The sequence below is a fragment of the Lissotriton helveticus genome, chromosome 7 (genome assembly GCF_964261635.1).
Source record: "Lissotriton helveticus chromosome 7, aLisHel1.1, whole genome shotgun sequence".
Classification (NCBI taxonomy): Eukaryota; Metazoa; Chordata; class Amphibia; order Caudata; family Salamandridae; genus Lissotriton; species Lissotriton helveticus.
In genome coordinates, this window is record NC_136068.1 from 1,537,264,363 (window position 1) to 1,537,284,890 (window position 20,528).

A 20,528-nucleotide genomic window follows, 5' to 3' on the forward strand; every position below is an offset into this window, starting at 1 on the left:
CCAACATGTAGCTCACCACATCTTGGGGAGGTTTTCTGGGAGACTTCTCCCATCCTTCCTTCACCAGGCTGAGAGGCCCACGCACAGGGTGCCCATACAACAATTCAAAAGGGCTGAAGCCCACTCCTTTCTGCGGCACCTCTCTGTAGGAGAACAGCAAGCAAGGTAGGAGGACGTCCCACTTCCTCCGTAAGCTCTCCGGCAGACTTCTTATCATGCCCTTCAGGGTCTTATTAAACCTCTCAACCAGTCCATTGGACTGGGGGTGATAAGGAGTGGTGAACCGGTAGGTCACCCCACACTCCTTCCACATGGTCCGCATGTAAGCGGACAGGAAGTTAGTCCCCCTGTCAGACACAACCTCCTTCGGAAATCCTACACGAGTAAAGATTCCCATCAGGGCCCTAGCTACCACAGGTGCAGTAACAGTCCTCAGAGGGATGGCCTCTGGGTACCGTGTGGCATGATCCACCAGAACCAGGATGAACCTGTGACCAGCTGTTGTTGGTGGATCCAATGGCCCTACAATGTCGATGCCCACCCTTTCAAAGGGGGTGCTAACGACAGGAAGGGGTTCCAGGGGAGCCTTTAGCTTCACCCCTGTCTTCCCACTGGCCTGGCAGGATACACATGTCCTACAGTATGTGTTGGACGCCGCTTTCATCTGAGGCCAGTAAAAGTGGAGAACAAGCCGTGCAAAGGTCTTGTCCTGGCCTAAGTGTCCTGCCAGTGGTATCGCATGAGCCAATTCCAGCAGAAAGGCTCGGTATTGCTGCGGGACCACCAAGGCCCTTGATGAGCCAGGTAGAGGTACCTTAGGTTCACTGTAGAGGAGGCCATCCTCCCAGTAAATATGGTGGTGTCCCGTAGCATCACCTGCTGCCTGGGCTTCAGCCTGACGCCTCAGTCCCTCAAGGGTAGGGCACTCCCTCTGCCCCTTACAGAATTCCTCTTTGGTAGGACCTCCCTCCACATGCCATTCAGCAGGGATCGGTAAATCCTCCAGAGAGTCTACTCCCCCCTCCATGGACTCCTGGCCTACCACCGCAGGTGGCCGATCTGTCCCATGGGGCGTGGAAGCCGAAGCAGGCTGTCCCTGTCTCCGTTTCTGTCCCTTTTTGGCAGCGGGTTGGGCCATTGTTCCAGGCTCCAACCCAGGCGAACTCCCTCTCCGGGCAGTCGCAGACCGTGTGCTTACACAGGCCCAGTCAGGTGTACCCAGCATCGCAGAATGCGTCCGGTATTCCACCTCTCTCCAAGTGTTGTGCTCCATGTCATTCCCCAACAGACAATCAACTGGCACGGCAGGGCTTACGGCAACTCGAAGTGAACCTGCAACCCCTTCCCACTCAAAGGGAACCTCAGCCACTGGATAGTGGCCCATTCTGCCGTCAGCCATCGCGGCGGGGTGGAGTACATTAGGAACAACCTGCTCTGGAGACACCAGTTGACTTCTCACCATAGTCATACTGGCTCCTGTATCTCTCAGAGCCTCCCCTCTTTGGCCATTGATGGTAACCCATTGCCCATACTTTGTAGTATTTGGGGGCACCTGGATCTTTGGTACCATCTCCCGCTCTCCCAGGGACACTAAGGTGACACCCGCCCACTCACCCCCCTTATCTAAGGGCAACTCCTCCCCGAGCGCTACACTAGCTACTCCCGGTGACTTTCCTCCGGTGGGAGGGGGTGGTCTCTTTGGGCATCTGACATGTCCCTTATAATGTCCAACACCACCGCATTCAAAACAGTGGGGAACCCTTGGCTGCTGGCTTTGGCCAGGATTAGGGTTTCTGGGCGGGTTTGCCCTAGGGGTGAAACCTGCTCCCTTACCTTGGAAATTATTTTGGGGACCTTTGGAGAACTCCTTCTTTTTATCTCCTCCCTCTTTCTTCTGGGGGGCGCCCTGTCCGGCTTTTTGAGAATCCCCTCCAGTCCCCTTGGAGGACACCCGGGTACTTGCCCAAGTGTCCGCCTCCTCTGCAAGCTTCCGGGGATCGGTCAGCTTGCTGTCCACCAGGTGTTGGTGCAACTCGCGAAAACATTTCTCGAGGAGGTGTTCTTTCAAAAATAGATTGTACAGCCCCTCATAGTCTTTTACCTCGCTGCCCTTGACCCAACCCTCCAAAGCTTTCTTGGCGTAGTCTAAAAAGTCTACCCAATTCTGGGTACTCATTTTGTGACTTCCCCTGAATTTCTGTCTGTACCTTTCAGGGGTAAGTCCAAACTTTTTCACCAGTGCCACCTTCATGGCAGGGTAGTGGGTTTGCTCATCCTGCTCCAGAGCCAACAAGGTGTCTCTGCCAGCAGGTGGCATGTATTTATACAGCCCACCTCCCCAGTGAGTTTCTAGGATCCCGTGAGCCCTTAAAGAAACCTCGTAGGCGGCCAACCATTTGGCAATGTCATCACCTGGGGTGTAGCTAGCAATGACATCTTTGGGTAAATAGGGTCTGGATTCCCTGGTGTTCACTTTATTTTCGCTGCCACCATTATCAGGATTGGGAGACCTTCTTAGGACGGCTTGTAGGTCCATCTCCTTGATGGTTCGCTCATGAGCTAACCTCCTTTCCTCCCTTTCCATATCCATCCTAGCTAATTCCAGCTTCATTCTCCTCTCCTCCCTCCTATCTTCCAGCTCGGCTTCAGTTAAACCCCTGTCTGAGACGCTGCTGCTTGCCCTTGAAGGTATCCTGGGACCTGTCAGCAGATTCCCACCTCCCACTTGGTTTAACAATGCAGCCTCAGTGACAGTGTCCCCGTCACCCTCTTCAGTTTCTGGTTCCTCCCTTAAATGAGCTTCCACCCATGCCCTTATGCTTGTCAGCAACTCTCCTTTCTTGGCACCTTTATTAAAAAATACCCCTTGATGCTGACACCAATCTCTGAGTTGGGCCACAGTATTGGCTTCCAGCTCTTTAAAATTCAACTCCATCTTTGCCATGGACTAAAATCACTCACAGGAGAAAACCAAGAAGTGACCTGAGGTTAACCTCCACCCACCACCAGAAATAAATTTAGAAAAAACAAAATTTAAATTAGGAGGGCCGCAAGGAGAAAACTCCTGGTGTAGGTTAGTGTATTGCGTTGAATTACTAGTGAGTAGCTGCAACCAAGTCAGTAATCCCACCGCTAGGCACCAAATGTTAGAACCTGGGGTAGCCTGGCCTAGGGCAAGACATACATTTCAGAGGCACAGTGTTAAGGTTGCAGACCACCCAAAAGTAACTTCACGCAATAGCACACAAAAACAACACTACACCAAATTTTAGAAAAATAAGTACTGCTTTATAAAAATAATTTATACTCTATTCTCTATGCTTTAGAAATTACAGTTCAGTACTTTATCATCAATCAGGTGAAATCACAATCTGCTAAAGATTTGGGGAGAGAAAAACTACCATTCAATATAAGCAAAAACAGATGTTATAAAGGTATTAGCATTCTTTTTAGCAGAGTCACTGGCATTAAGAATTCATATTAACAGTATCCTTCAATGCATTTATAAGTCATGTGCCCAGAAGTTCTATTTCCAGGATTACTAACTCTTTCTCAAGGTTTAATTATTAAGCAGCAAGCTTTATCCTGAGCTACAACCTTCAACTGATCCACAGACTCCTTAATACTGCTCCCCAGCCTGGGTTCTCCAGGAAGGAAAAACGATTAGTGCCTAAATCACTGCACTGGAGATGCTAGCGCCGCTTCCCCCAGTAATTCTCCTCCTTACTTGTATGTCAGGGCCGGAATCGTCTTGCACCAGACTTTAAGGGGACAGCAGACAAAAGGGGGGGGGTCGGGGAATCAGGCAGGTGAGGCCCTCACTCGAGCCAGCTCCTCAACGTGGCACTCGAGTGAAGGGAAATCAGGCAGGCGAGGCCCTCACTCGAGCCAGCTCCTCAACATGGCACTCGAGTGAAGGGAAATCAGGCAGATATCACTTTGCTCTTCCAGCCCCTTCCGGGCTTCTACTCACTCTCTCCCTGCCCGGGCCAGCTCCTCAATGTGGCACTCGGGCGGGAGGGAAAGGACAGATTTCCTGACGACCAGTGAAGCCGGCGCGACTCTTCTGTGCTGACCGGCGGGGGCTACTACTCCCGCTGTCATGCGCGGAAGGCGCTCTGCTGTCTCCTCTCGCTGCGCCTGCTCCCGCTTGGGACGCGCTACTCACGGGCCTGCTCTCTCTCTTGGCGCCCCTCCTTCCGGGGATCCTCAGCTTCCAGATCCGCCTCACGGAGCCCAGCGCTCAACCGGGCATGCGCGAAGAGCGAGTGTCTCTCTGTCAGAGACCGCGCTGATGGCGCTGCGCCGCCCTTCTTCTCCGCTCCTCACCTCAGGCTTGCAGATGCAGGTCAAAATCAGCGCCGCCTCACCTCAAACCAATCCGGGGGGAGAGAACGTCACGTTGCCCACCAGCCTCAGCTTCCTCAGCGCTTTCGCGCCGGCCCAGAGCCAAGACAGCACGTTTTCTTGCCGCCTATGTTCTCTCAGCCCTCAACACTTCAGGTAGGAAGGGGGTCTCGGTAGGGTCGTTATAACAGCAGTTAAGCAGAACGTTTTGAACAATTTGAGAACAGGGGGGGCTCAAGGGTTAGCCCCACTCTGCTGGGGATTCTTACAGCAACAGTCTCTTTGGAATCCTAATGCTGGGCAGAGGACTGCACACCGCAGCACTGCAGTCTCCTTCTCCTGAAGACTTCCCCTGTCTGATTTAGAAAAGGGGCAAGCTAGGCGCACAGGGTCTCCAGTAACTTCCCACAGCGGGGCCAGGACAAGTAACCAAGAGGGGAGTAGTGGGTTGGACCAATAAGGCAGCTTCCCAGTCCAGGAGGTCAACCCTAAGTCTAACCTCTTCCCACCCTCAGCTACCACCTGTCCTCCAGCTGACTTCCACAGGTAGACAAAATGGCTGCCCCGCATTCCGCCTTTTATAGGCTGCCCTTCAATGGTCCAGCATGGACCAGAAGGTTCTGGAATGCCCTATGTTAGGCTATGGCCAAGTTCTGGGTGCGACAGTTGGGGCAGTTGGAAGCCACCATTTTGTGTGGTTCCAACTTTCCTGTCAGAACAGGCCTCTGGGCCTGAGGTAAAAGATTATGGGGGGGAGAAAGAACACCTATCCCCTTGACCAACACCTAAAAAAATAGTAGACAGAAAAATTATTAAGGATATGAGGGGAAAAAAGGGGACAAAATAAATAATAATGAGGAGGGACTGCGCAAAAAATCCAGACAGGTCTAACACTGACCAACAATAGACTCACACGCTACGAGCAAATCATACTTGCTGTGGAGAATGTGACTCTGAGAAGGTGTTCTGTTTTGAATCCAGCTACTCTGATGCCCTTTCCAAACACAGATGATGGAAATTTTGAGGACCATGACTGTCTCGATATGACTAAACTTTGTACCAAACTGAGAACAATTATGGTCTCAGAGAGGTTATAGGACATCATTTGGATCTCCTATCAGAAACTGAGAGTTTGTGAGGCAACTGTTGGAAGTCTTACAGCGTTTGAGGGAAATTGCTGTGATGAAATGTGCAGCACATGGGAGGGGGATGGACTTTGTCTCTCTCAGAAACAAGTACGCTGATGAAGTTGCACATTTTTGTGCTGAACAAGGTTGTGTATTTACTGGAGATTATACAGGAGAGAGCCAAGAAAGAGCCGAGCTTAACATGATGTTTGCCATGGCAGACACTTGGGATGAACTCAAGCGTTTGCAGCAACAGGCTTCAGAACAGGAGAAAGGTGTGTGGATCAAGTCGGGATGTGAGATGGGGGATGTTGATATTTGGGTTTCGAATGATTGTCGAGCAGTGTTACCGGATGATCTTTTGAACCCAATGGCAAGACAGATTCATGGTGCGGTGCATCTAGGCAGCAATGCGATGGTGCGAGTGTTCAGACAAACATAGTATAATCCACGATTTGGTGCGGTTGCTGAAGCTGTGTGTCAGAGGTGTGTCACTTGTCAGCAAATGAATGCATGAAAGAAGACTGCAGTCACCTTGAGTCACATTGGGAGGTCGGGGGGACCTTTCAATATAATGCAGTTGGATTTCATTGTGATGCCTAAGTACAATGGGTTGAGGTACATTCAAGTGGTGGTATGTGTGTTCTCAAGATGGGTGGAGGCTTACCCAACACGAAGGTGCGACACACTCACTGTAGCAGGGAACTGATACCTAGATTCGGTTTTCCAACCTCTTTGGAATCAGATAGATGAACACACTTCCACAACGAGATCATGAAGATGCTTTGCACAGCTTTAGGTGTTGACCAGAGACTCCATTGTAGTTATCGACCAAAGGCTTCTGGAATAGTGGAGCAGATTAATGGGACTTTAAAAGCCCGGATGGCGAAGGTGTGTTTGTCTACATCTCTGAAGTGGCCTGATGCGTTGCGTCTGGTGTTGATAAGTGCTCACAGTGTCCCAGACAGGAGAACCCGTCTTTCCCCATATGAGATCTTAATGGGGAGGGCGATGTGGTTGCCAGCGGTACCAGCCACTGCTTTGATAAACATCACTGATGACTTAATCCTTGATTATTGCAAGGGACTAGCTGATGTGATCCGTTCTGTGTCTCATCAGGTGCAGGCTGCTGCCGTTCTAGCTTCAAGTGATCTTTGTCATGACCTGTGTCCAGGGGATTGGGTGCTTGTCTGAAAGCATGTGAGGAAGAGCTGCCTGGATGCTTGGTGGCAAGGCCCTTATCAGGTGATACTGATAACGAACACTGCCGTGAAGTGTGGAGGATTGCCAAACTGGGTACCCGCTTTTCACACCCGCAGAGTTTCAGCACCCTTGGAAGAAACAGCTTCTCTCCCGAATGAAAATCCAGCTGTGGAGGCAGGGCCACTGGAGGGGACAAGACAAGCTGTGAGGGTTGCTGACGAAGCTGGTTGCTCATCAGGCCAAGCTGAGGAGGGTCACAATAACCACAGCCTCGATACAGATTCAGAAGAAGAAAGTTGCTGTGGGAGTGGTCCAGAGTCAGACTCAGCAGAAAGAAGTGGTGCGCAGGGTGAGCGAGAGGAAAGCAGAAGACTAGTAGCACAGAGTGTTAGACCTGTCTGCCCTTTGGGTAGCCCCTCCTATTAATTATTTATTTTGTCCCCTTTTTGCCCCTCAAACCTTTCTTTTTATCTTTTTGTGTCCGCTGAATTTTTGTGGTGTTGGCTAGGGGTTAGATGCTCTTTCTGCCCTCATAGTCCTTTTTCTAAGGCCTAGGTGCCTGTCCCTGACTAGAAAGTAAGAGTCACGCAAAATGGTGGTCATTAACTTCCATAACTGCCACCCCAGAGACTTGACCCATAGGGTAGAGTAGGGACATTCCAGAACCTTTTGGTCCCTTCTGGACCTCCTAAGGTCAGCCTATATAAGGCGGAATGTTGGGCAGCCATTTTAGAAGGTGCCAGGATGTGAGGTATCTTTGAGGAGCTGATCTGGCCCAGCTGGGATAAATTCTCATGAGGCAGAATTCATTGTCCTGAGACCAAGTGCGAAGGCAGCGGTGAGCGCGACCTGGGTATTCTGCCTGGTTGGTCAAGAGAAGAAGGAGCTGAGGTGTTTCCCCTCTTCAGTCATTCCCCGACATCTGGATTGTTAGGGGGACTGTGTCTCGGAAATCCTATTCACTCACCCACGTTTCCGGGTTCTGGAGAGTACCGGGAGGTCGTCCGGTAATTGAGCCTGGGAGCCTTCCATCTCCCTCTCCTCTCGAAGAGCTGTGGCATCGTTTTATAATCAAGGAGATCTGCCCATTCGCCGAAGTCCAGTGGAGGAGAGGGCACTGCCGAGGGAGGTGTTCCGCCGGCTGCGCAAGTCAGGAAGCGGCTGAGGTCCCTTCCCTGAGGTGGGCGGTGCTGCTCTACAGTGTTCCTTCTTTCGCGCACACTCCGTGAGGCGGGACTGCGTGGAAGCGTCTTCTCAGCGGTGCAGGTCTGTTGAGGAAGAAGGCTCGGCTCCACCCGGCGGGCGTCACCCCAGGTCCGAAGACCATCCGACGAGCGAAGGGAGGCATCCTTCTCCGTTGACCTACCGGATCACGAGCAGAGGGGGGGGCTCGCTGTTGCAGAAGCTGGTAAAAGGCCTGTATCTCCCCCGGGGGTCTGTGATAAGATCGAGGACTCCCGGCGGCAGTGAAAGGACAAAGCTGGTTACCTCACTCCACAAGTAAGCTGGGGAAAGTGGGGCTCTGGAGGGACACCGCTGCAGTGAATTTGATAACGGGTCAACTGAGGAACCTGGGTGAAGAGGGAAGAGTTGTCAGGGGGTTCGTGGTGACACCAAGAAACTCTACCTTAGGGGCAGGAGTCCGGCCAAGCATTAGACGGTCCTGGTAACCTCAATCCAGTAACCCGGGAACCGTGTGTCATCGGTACATGGTCAGAGTCCTGACAGTGACTAACTACCCCTTTGCTCCACTAGGATTCCCTGGAACTCATTCAGACAGTAACACTGCCTGTTCCCAATCTGCCAAAAAGGGCACGTGTGTGAATTGTAATGTCAGGTCAAGGCACTAGCTTGTTTCATTAGTCAGGAGGAGGTTAAAGAATTTTCTGGAGAACTACATGGTGTCTTATCAGAAACCTTAGCACTGAGTGAGATTGCTGGGATCAGTTCTGAGGGGAGGAAACCTTTCATCAAATACAAATGCAATGCAATGTTAAGTTGTCTGTTTATTGATGTAACTAAACCAATAGAGAAACTTGTGATTTAAAGAAAAGAATTGACCAATGCAGTGTGATAAAGTAAAAGAGAAAACAAAGTATTTTTATAAAGTGACACGTATTTTCCTAAAAAGACTTGGTGTAGTGTCCTTTTTGAGTGGATGGATGTTATGTTACTGAAGGGCGTGACGCAAACTTAGCACATGTACTTTGGAATTAGGCCTTCCCACTTTGTGCCAAGCTACCCTATGTGACTTGGGTGTTCCCTAGGTCCAACACAGAGGAAGCATGGACTGAGAGACAGAGGCAGCTGATTCTGCGACTGGTTTCTGAAAGAGACCTTGCTCCGGTGTCTGATGTCTCCAAATCGGAAGAAAGCAAAGGAGAACAGAATCAAAGTTTGAGGAGATCAAAGAGGACAAGAGTGCCTTGCCAGAGATACACAACCCTGGAGTGGACTTACATAGTAACTGATGCCGGGAATAGTGAGTTCCAGGAGGCTGAGGTCCGTGAGTGTGATCAGCAGGAATCCGCTACTGAAGCCAGGGTGATTCTTTTGGTGCCTGGTCTTGACATCGAAGGAGCACTGTCAATCTCGGTTCCGAATCCTCCAGTTCTAAGTAAAGTGCAACTCTTGGTCTTACAAAGATTAGTTTTTCCGTCATTTGGTTTTGAACCATCAGCTCAAGAACTGCTAATTGTTCATCTTGAAATATTACAACATGTTCTAGCTGCAATTGGATCTGAACTCATTATGGATTGTGAAGGAAATGTGCTTTGAAAATAGGTGTTTAAAGAATATAACCTAGGCCCGAGTGGAAGAAGAATACATTTAGGGACTTTCTGAAGAAGAAAGAAGGGTTAAGGAAGTATTTTGAACTGTGTAAATAAGGAACTGAAAGTACTGTAACAGGGATTTCCAGCAGGTCAGAAGAGGTGTTTGAACTGGTTAACACGTCAACCTAGGTTGGAAAAAGGACTCTAAGTGTTGTTTGCTGGACTTTAACAGACAACAAGAATGGAGGCTAGTAATCCGAATGTATGTCCAAATGTATGATAGGTACACTCATAGTAGGAGTAATAGTTTCAGTAGTCGTAGTTATCATATTGTCAGTTGTTCCACACGAGGTAGAAGTAGGAGCGGTGAAGAGATCATCTACACCTAGTACTTCCACTGAAAAAGAGGGCATCTTAGGGGCTGAAAAGGCTTTGCTAGATAAGAATAATTGCAGATTGCATGTAGATTTGTCTAGAGGGGATTTCAAGCTTAATGCATATGCCAAGCTGCTATATGATTATGTGGAAACGATGGATGCGAAAGATTGTTATGTGTATATGCAGTTACCTGCGTCTTTGAAGGAGGGTATCCGCTACCATCCCCTTCCTTTGATGTATGTTATTACATGTAGTTTGTTGCTTAGTATGTTCTATGGCAAAAGTCATTATGAGTATTATTTTATCGAATTATGATGTAGTCTTGTCAGAGGTACCAGCTTATAAGCATTTGAACAAGTATGATTATTATAAGTAGGACGATAGAATAGGGAAATATGTCATACCTACCTTAACTTTAGATACTGCTTATGCACATTGACACAATTTAACATGTTCAGTGACAGATGTCGAGAAGAAGTTTATAGATCAAGCAGAGGATAGACGTAGACAATTGATGCGAATCAATTACAACAAGGGAGTTAAAGTTGAGTGGACCAAAGAGGAGTTAGCTCAAGAGGCTAAAGGGAGTAGTGGTCCTATTGCACTAGAATTTCCACAAGGAGGGAACCTGCGTGTGAGACAAGCACAAGCTTATTATGATAAGGTCTCTGCGGGGGAAAGTGTATGTGACCATATTTTCACCTTTGAGGTCTCAGCAAAGCAAATCCTACAAGATGGGGTACAAGTGGTGCCGAATGTGTATTTTGTGTGGGGGTAAAATGGCTATGTGTGGTTGCCATTGAATTGGTATGGTATGTAGCAGTAATTTCCCTCAAGATTTACCACTTTGAGGACTAACAGTGTTCGGAAGGTGGATTACACGCTAAAACCAGGAGGGGTATGAGCACAGGAGAAATAGTAGGAGACGTTTTTGAAGCATTGTTACCAAGTTTGTGAATGGCATTGAATTATGTTAAGATTAGGAAGTTATCGACCATTGTGGACAAATTGTCAACAAATACAGCTCTGTCACTGCTGTTGGTAGATGGAGAGATGGTATCGATAAGAGCTATGGTGATGCAGAATCGCCTTGCTTTAGATGTTTTATTGGCAAAAGAGGACAGAGTCTGTAAAATGTTGAGGATTCAAGAGTGCTGTACTTATATACCAGATAACAGCAAAGAGTTGAAGAAGTATTTAAGTAACATCACCTAAATTCATCATGAGGTGCATGATCTGGCTACGGAAGGAGTTTGGGATAAAGTGGAGTAAGGATTTGGCCAAGTAGGAAGTTGGTTTGCCTCCCTAGGAAAGGGAACTCTTGGTTACATCTTGAAGCTTGTTATCACAGTGTTTGTGAGTGTGATTATTTTGGACGGGATTAGCAACAGCCTACAAGTGGCATAAGGCAAACAGAGTTGAAATATCACATAGAGAACAAGAGAGAAGGATGGAAAGACTGCAGGACAGTCACTTCCAGAATATTAAGAATCTTAAGAAATTCCAACAGGGAGAGTGGCTATGAGCTCTGTTTAGCTCAGTTCTTTCTCCAAGGAATGTGATTTTGGTGATGACACTAGTCATCAAAGGGGGGACTGATAGAGCGTGAAGATATTCGGAAAGTTGTAGGGATGCATTATAATCACTGATAGTCTGCATCCATATGTATCTTTGTGTGTTTTAAGCATCAATCAGTAGTGATTTGTGGTTGCAGTAATGAAAAAAGTATGTGCAGTATTAGGAATGTAATTCGTGTGAGTGAAAAGGTAAAAACGACACATAAAGTAACTGCTTGCCACAAATGATTTAACAAAATAGTTGTGTATTGAAATGTATTAGATTTAAACCTGCATCGTGAAGTTTGCATATGTAGGATTGATTAAAAGTGCCTTAATTGAAGGGGGGCCTTGATTGAGTCTCTTCTGCAGACAGTCCTGTCCTGATGACCATGAAGGATTCTTAAACGCAGATTGTTTTAAATACAGTTTTCCATTAATTATTTTTTAATGCATGTAGTTTATTACAAATATTTTGCAGAGAAATGCTGTGTTTGTTTTTCAACACCATGCAACATCCATAAAAAAGTGTATTTCAGATCAAAGCGGTATCTTACGTTAGCAGAGTTGAGAAGGCCTGAAATGTATTTTCCTTGGGAAGGCTCTCAGTCGAATGTAGTCATCAGATTTTCGTGTGTGTGCAAGGTTGATGTGTTCACATGCTTTCCGTTACAGGTGCAAGGACATTGTTTTGTTTAGCTAGACTGATGCTCTATGTTTTAGGAGTTAGGTATGAAGGAGACCTGTTACACTGTTGCATTGGAATTCTGATAATTGGAAGACGGCTGGAGGAGCCTGAGACCCAAGGTCGTATCGACCGTTACTGGACAAAGGCCCTGAGGGAGAAGAGTCAGAGTAGGTTTGCAGAAGGGTCAGCGAAACAGCTAGAGAGGTAAAAGGAGGAGATCAATTCCAGCAGAGAGGTTCTTAGATCGAGTTATGTGGCTTTGGCTACTAACTCAACAAACGTGAAGTGTACTTCTGAGGAAGTCTTCACAAGCTGACACCTTTTTGATCATGCCTTGGATTAATGCTAAGTAGGGATGCCATTTTAGAATTAGTGTAGTGACATGACTAACTGATAGATTCCTTTTTGTAATGACAGATGAATACTGAATTGGATATTGGTGCAGTAGTTGCTTGTTCAATATTCTTAGAAGATCTTATTCTTCTAATGCTGTATTGGGTTCATGTAGTGCGCAGGATAAACTTTGTATTAGTACCTATGTATCTTTTTAACCTCGTCATGAGGTGCTTGTATGTTCAGTTATTTTTTACCTTGTAATAAATCCCCAAAACTTCTTCTTTTAGTCCGTGGTCCTTCTGAATCTGAATTGTATTGGTTCATCGGTGAGTTAACCAATTAAATGGTTTTCTCTCTTTTACACTTCTTAGCAGATAATAAAGATCCAATCGACTGAGGATTCTTAGAATTGGTAAAATAAGATAAGAATCCGGCGTTATCAAGGGCATAAGATAGTTGTAATTAGATAATAAATTCAAATCTGTTCCGAACAGGGGCCCCCAACTACATTTGGCTCAGGGCCCCCAAAATCCATAAAATGTCCCTCGGACTGTGGACTGAGTCACCTCTAGCTTCCTAGGTAAATTGAGGTTATGTGTAGGTGTTCATGACGGAGTACAATTGAGAGCTCTGATGGTGAACATTATGGTAGTGAAAACTCTCCACAGTGCTGTCTGGTAGCTCATAAAGGTATTCGGAGCATATGCTCATTAAATCATTTGCCACTATACAGAGAGTACAGAACAAGATTCATCTGCGCATGTGTGCATGATGTGCTTAGTTTATGTACAGCATCTCATCCCAGTCTCCAGAGGAAACATCTGGATGAGAAAGGGAGGCGGGCATGAAATATCAACAGCAGGAATACTATGCAAATTGATACATTGCCTGCATCTGCCTGAGAAAACCAGGAGCGCAGGCAGCACCTCTATTTATTATTATTAATGGAGCACCGTCCATACTTTCCTCACTCTGTACTATGGTATGGAGGGATACTGAAGAAGAGAGGAGGAAGTTGACACTATGGCCCAGATGTAGGTCGGTCGGTAACGGCCGAAAATCGGTATTTTCGGCCGTTACCGACCGGTAATTCAGAAATGGTATGTAGGGCCCTGAATTTTACAGAATCGGTAAATTTACCGATCGGTAAATTTACCGATTCTGTAAAATACCGAATCGGTATTTTTACCGATTCGGTAAATTTGAGATGTAGGTGGGACTCTTCTGAGTCCCACAAGCCTTACAGAATTGGTATATTACATCAAATTCAATTTGATGGTAAAATACCGATTCCGGTGTGCATGCACATGTGTGCATGCACACCTGTGCCATATGACAGGCAGACCTGCCCTTAGGGCAGGTCTGCCTGCCACATGGCACCCGAACCTGTTTTGGGGGTGCTAGAGGGTGTCAAAGTGACACCCCCTGCACCCTTGTGAAATTCGGTATTTACAGATTCGGTAAATACCGACTTTTTCAGATTCGGTAAATCCACTTCTGGATTTACCTACATCTCCCTCCTTATATTTTTTCCGATTCATAAATATCGATTCGGTAAAATTCGGTATTTATGAGTCGGTAAAATATATTTACCTACATCTGGCCCGTAGTCTCCTAAGCAGAATGCCCAGATGGATTTGTCCACCTGCTGGAGAGGTTCATGAACAGCTGACCACAGGTTTGAGTCCTTCAACTATGGTATGGAGTAGAACTGGGGGAAGAAGGAAGGGATGTAAGAATGCATCTCCTCAGCAAGTAGTCCCGTGGGTTTATGCACCGGCTGCAGAGGTATATACACTGCTGACCACTGGTTTGAATCTCATCAGGGCACTGTCATCCCTTAATAATCCATGTGTCGACATACCCATCTACCTAAATACTGTTAACTGCTACATGTTTAAGTTACTTTGATCTGAGTATATTTAAGCAATATAAAGGAATACCACTAGCTAAGTCCACAGGCCTAGTGATAGCGCTGTAAGTGTCCCATTTTTAATTTTCAGTACCAGTTGACCCTGTGACTTACAGGAACGGGCTCCAACTCCATACCAAGTTCTTCTCCTACGTGACAAATCTTTACTACAGTGTTTGAATGGAGACTAAATTAAATCTAATCAATGTGCATTATTATTAACAGTTCTTATGTTAAGTAAATAATGAGAGTTTAAGATTGATTTCAAAACCTTTATTTTCATAAAGAGATTAGTAAAGTATGTTTATATTATATTTTATTCAGTTAATGAGTCGGATACATTTGTTTACAGAAATATCAAGAAAATCGTGGTTAAGGTAATAGAACCCATAAAGAGTTTCTGATAAGAGTGAGATCAAAGGAGCATTTAGTTGAACATCAAATTAAGTAGTCAAACTCCCCATAAAGAGTAATTCATGAAAATCAGCTGAGTCCCATTATCCAAATATTATCCACGACTTTGTCCACAATTTTCCGCATGTCCGCCCTCAGCAGGTTAAAATCAATCAACACTGTCTTTATTTTGTGTTCTAATGTGGTCCTGGAGTCTTGAATCACAGCCAACAAGTACACTCAAAAGGGCTCCACATCCCAATCTGGTGCCTCCCCCACATTGTTCAGATCCGTTTGCTGCATTATACTTTGGGTGGAGTGTCACAGTGTGGTGTATTGGGTTATGGTGTTTCCTGGATTTGTGCGGGCTGCCTTTTCATTGCCCATGATGCACCGACGGGAAGAGCTTTCCACCCTCCAGGTTGCAGGTAGCACCGGTATCTCTCAACACCTATGCTACAGGGAGCACAAATCAATGACTACAACTACAGCAGATCCCTCAACTTTGGGCAGCCGTCCTCGTATAGCTGCTGCGGTCGTCAAGCAGGCCAGGCTCTCCCAGCCCAAACCGCCCTTCCATTCACTCCAGGGCTGCAATAGAGTTGCCACCTCAACCAGAGTTGATGCACACTCAGGGAGGGGGCACCCAGTGGCTTGGGGCACACCCATGGTGTTCAGGCCTCCAGGAGGGACTACGGCATGTGCCAGCACCTGGTTATCTCCCAGCCAGTCCGTCGGACAGCTGAAGCAGAGCCCATAAGAGGCATGGTCATACAGGGGCTCGGGGCAGCAAGGTGACCTCCCCCCAGGTGGTTGACTTCAAGGTGGTCAGTGGAAAGTCACTAAATTGGAGTGCTATAACCCACCCCTACAAGCTCCAAGCAGGGGGTGTATCTGTGGCCCAGACAGGATCAATCAACCAGGGGGTACCATTAGGAGCACCCGGTCTGCAGTCAAATATTCCCCCCACCTCTTCTGATATAGGTGAGCCACCAAGCGCAACGTGTTCTCTGGAGAGAGCTGGCCTAAATGCTAAACAGTTTATTTCGGGACTGCGGTCTAATCCCCCACTGAAACGCCCACATGGCCCGCTGCACAAACTCTTTTCTCCTTTGGTGCAGCATCAGCAAGAAAGCGATAAGTGTCCAGGTGACCACACCTGGAGGGCAAGGAACCAACGGGTATCAAGTGTTTTCAATCCAGCAGGTGTGCGTTCCAAGTGCTGGGGCACCACTTGATACATTGCGGGTCCCCCAGCAGTCTCCTGTGCTTGGTTGCAGCAGCACAATAGAGATGCTCCCTGCCGGTCCGCTCCCCCACTTGTTGTAGGAGGCTCCCCTTGAGGACTTCGGTCATGCGCTTCCTCGGTGTCCCTCGGGGCTGAGTGTGGCAGGTCCACAGGCCCCTGGGAGATTGCCAGCTCTTCTGTCCTCGTAGGGTTCTGTTTGCGCCGCAGGCAGGGTTTATATCAGAGTGCCAGTAACCCCCAGGTTGCTGATCCACCCCCACTGGGTCACCTTACCTCCCTTACAGGTACCAATCGAGCCCCAGGACAGTAGCGAGGGCAATTGGAGCACTGTACGGATGGATCCACTATGCAGGCTAGTAATCGGCTACAGCCCAATACGAGAGGCTGTGGCTCCACCCCTTGCCAAGCGGCAAAGCCTCAATCGATCCACTGGCCCAGCTCGCTCTGCTCACACCATCCGGGACCCTCGTACGCTGGCACTCATGTGAAATCGACAGGATTTAGGTGTCATACACTGTCAGCTTCCCTGGGATGGCATAATTTGGCGATTTTGGGACAGGATTCTGTAGGATTAGAAACTATTTATTCAGAAACTGTTCGGGAGCTCAGGGGCTCAAGTCTTGTTGGCCATTTTGCCTTGCCACGCTCAACTGGAAACATTAAACCTTTGTTGCCAGGGAAGCTCAATGCATGGCCTTTTATATCATGTATTCAATGTTTCACTGTGTTACTATGAGCTACGCTAAAGGCAAACATTTACTTGCAGATTTGTAATTAGGTAATGGTTTTCGTATTTCATATAAGTAAGAGTTATTGTTAAGGCCGTTACGCCGTTACGCCATATCCTCACATTTACCTCAGCAATTTCGAAAAGTTAAAGAAAACTGCTAACATAGACCTACCAGTGAAAATGACTACTTAGTGTGTTTTGCAAATTTTTCTACCTGTGTGTTTTCATGTTAATATTTAAGGCAAATTATTGGCCCCTTTATTAAATGTTTAGGCTAAATTATTCTGCTCTATCACCAGTAATGGGCAATTCACAGACTAATATTTTTATAGTTTAAATCTTTTTATTGTATTTCAAACATGACAAAGGAGAACAGGATCTCAAAACAGAGCGATACAGACATCAGTTGTCAGCCCTGTTAGTTTAACTAAGTAATTGCTGTGAGCGGGTCAACAATAGACAACTCAGAGGGAACAAATGAGGGAATCAAAACATCAAACCCTTACCAACCCCACCCCTTCCCCCCCGTCCACAAATCATAAGGGTAAAACAAAAGGCGGGGGAAAATGGTGCCAGCATTGTGGGAATTACCGTGTCCTCCGGAGAGCGCGTTTCTCAAGGATTTACGTGTCTGCTAGGCGGAGGAGCTGTAGGTAGCAAGGGCAGGTAAATTCCCTGAACTCCGCTGTGAGCAGGGTCAAGAAGGGCCGCCACAGTTCTGGGAACTCATCCCCCCTACTCGCCAAAGTAAGAGACAGTTTCTCCATCCCTAGCACCATCCATAGCCTTTGCAACCAGCCCGTGTGTGGAGGAGCCTGGGGAGAGCGCCAGTGGGTGAGTATGTTCTGGGTGGCTGCCCCCAAAGCAATGGCAATGAGGTGGCCTCTCCTAGATTTCAGGGGGTATGTCAGCGGGTTGGGCAACACTAGGAGGATGTAAGCTGGGAAGCGTGGGAGTTGTGTGTCAAGATGAGAGTCTATGTCGTCTAGGATTGTGGTCCAGTATGGTTGGATTCTATCACAGCTCCACAACAGGTGTTCTAAGGTGCCCATTACACCACACCCCCTCCAACACCGGTCACTAATGCGAGGGTCGAAGCGGTGCAGGCGTTCCGGAGTGTGGTACCAGTAGGTAACAATTTTGGTCAGTGTCTCCGTGAGGCCTGCGTGATAAGCTGAGTGTCGTGCCCTATAATATATGCCAGTTACAAGGGGGGGGTTTGACCCATGTAAGTCACTGGGACCTGGGTAGTTAATGCTATGAAGAAAAGGGGGGCCCCAGTAGATACACACAAAATGGTTGGTAAAATAACAATCTAAATATATACAAATGCAAGTCAGTTAGCTAGCATTGTTTTTATTACAACGAAGCTGTGCCAAAATTATTTGGTAACAATTAATGTACACAATTAATGAATTCTTTAGATATCCGTGCCCCGGGAGGGGAAAGGGAAGTGTGCAATGAGTGAGTATAGGAAGGGATAAGTGACATAAACACAAGGGCCAGAAGGGCCACACACTATTATGTACAATAATTTTTCAATTGTATAAGAACGAAAGATAATTGGTTCTATAGTAATTTAGAGAAAAACCAAACTTCATAAGTGTACCGAATAACACAATATGAAAAATGAAGTTGGAAAACAGGAAAGTAGTCGACGTTTCAACCCCTTTAAAAATGCAGGCTAGACTAGATCCCTTGCAGTGGGGTCTTCATCAGGACAGAAGACAGGGACACAGATCTGTTTAGATGTAAAGATTAACAAAGTAGGTGTAACTCCAAACAGGAATCTTATTCAAAACTACTAAGCACATCCATTAAAAGAGACATACCAGGATGCTCGTTATCAGAAGGTGGGGGAAGAACTACCCTCCTTCGGTGCGGATTTGGACAATAAATTCAACCTCTGTTAAGAGGAGGGATGGTGGTGCCTACGTTGATAGATTGGCATCAAAGAAACGTATCGAACTACAAAAAAAGGAAATGAAAGGACAGTTGTCATTGGTAATCCATGCCATACTCCCTTTAAAAGGGCAATTAGGGGTTTTGATCAAGAGACTTACAGTTGTATCGTACGTTCAGACCCAATTGTGGTCAGGGGCAATATTGAGACACCAGCATGTCGATAGCAGAGTCAACACATGGATTTGTGGAAGGGTGATTGGTCACTCAGCTAATCATAGCGTTCCTGTCGATATAGGACCGTAAAGCACTTAGCCATATAAAAGAGAGCCTACACAGCCCAGTTAAGTCAATCATAAAAAAATGAAAAAAAGAATGGAGAAAGTGAGAGCCTACCGGTAAACGGGACAATCACTTGCAGAGTTTGTCAATTTGGGATGCACGTATTAATCAAGATCAAGCCTGCATTTTTAAAGGGGTCGAAACGTCGACTACTTTCCTGTTTTCCAACTTCATTTTTCATATTGTGTTATTCGGTACACTTATGAAGTTTGGTTTTTTCTAAATTACTATAGAACCAATTATCTTTCGTTCTTATAAAATTGAAAAATTATTGTACATAATAGTGTGTGGCCCTTCTGGCCCTTGTGTTTATGTCACTTATCCCTTCCTATACTCACTCATTGCACACTTCCCTTTCCCCTCCCAGGGCACGGATATCTAAAGAATTCATTAATTGTGTACATTAATTGTTACCAAATAATTTTGGCTCAGCTTCATTGTAATAAAAACAATGCTAGCTAACTGACTTGCATTTGTATATATTTAGATTGTTATTTTACCAACCATTTTGTGTGTATCTACTGGGGCCCCCCTTTTCTTCATAGCATTAACTACCCAGGTCCCAGTGACTTCCATGGGTCAAACCCCCCCTTGTAACTTACTTCCTGCAGGCAGCTGCCTGCGAGGTTCTTTCTTTTGAATTTATTTGTGTTTAGCACATCATGGTGGAGAGTGAGCTTCTCTCCTACTCTGAGGAATATATTAACCAACTACTGGACAATCCTAACAATATTTTTCTTTCATCTGATGTACCATCCATCGATTTCAGTTTGAAGGATAAAATTTCACGTTTAGAACGTCTTGAAAAGAAACTGATCAGTACTCGGTGGCATGGCCACCTATTAACTAAGTATTTAAAGGAAAACATCATTCCCATTGGTTTACACATCAAGATCGAGCCTGCAATTTTTATTGAAGTCCCTAAGTTTATGGAAGGCTTCAGTCACATCTCCAATAACTGTTCACGCCATTGGATGGTTTTGGGGGTGGAGACTGCGGCCGAGCAAGTTAAAGCAATTGCTTTGGAGATTACACAACTTAAAGCTGAGATCTCTGCTCATGCTAGTTTTGCCTCTGCCAAGGACACACTTATCAATTTAGACACTTCCCTTAAGGATTTTGAATTGGTGACCCAGAATAAGAAACTCGAGAAGCTAGCGCGTGATCTGAGACTATACGATAAGAAGAAGACTTATCCGTATTTACAGGACGAATATTATCATCAGGACAATCAGGGCAGATTCACAAATAGGGGACGTGGCTCCTTTCGGGGTCGCCGAAACTATTCAACTTTTTCAGATTCGTCCTATAGTTCAGAGGGCGATCAGGACCAAGCAGGTCCAAGTCACGCATACTCTGGTCCTAACAATACATATCCATTTCAAGATCTTGGATATTTCCCACATCAATTCAATCCTTTTTTAGTCCCGGGTCCGGCTATTTGGAGACCGCCCAGAGGGAGAGGCAACAATTGGCCCAGAGGTCAAGCACGTGGCCAATCACAGAACGTATCAACATGGGATGTGGGACGAGGCCAACCTGTCAAACAGGTCCATTTCCAGCCCGAGCAACATGGGGAACGGACAACACG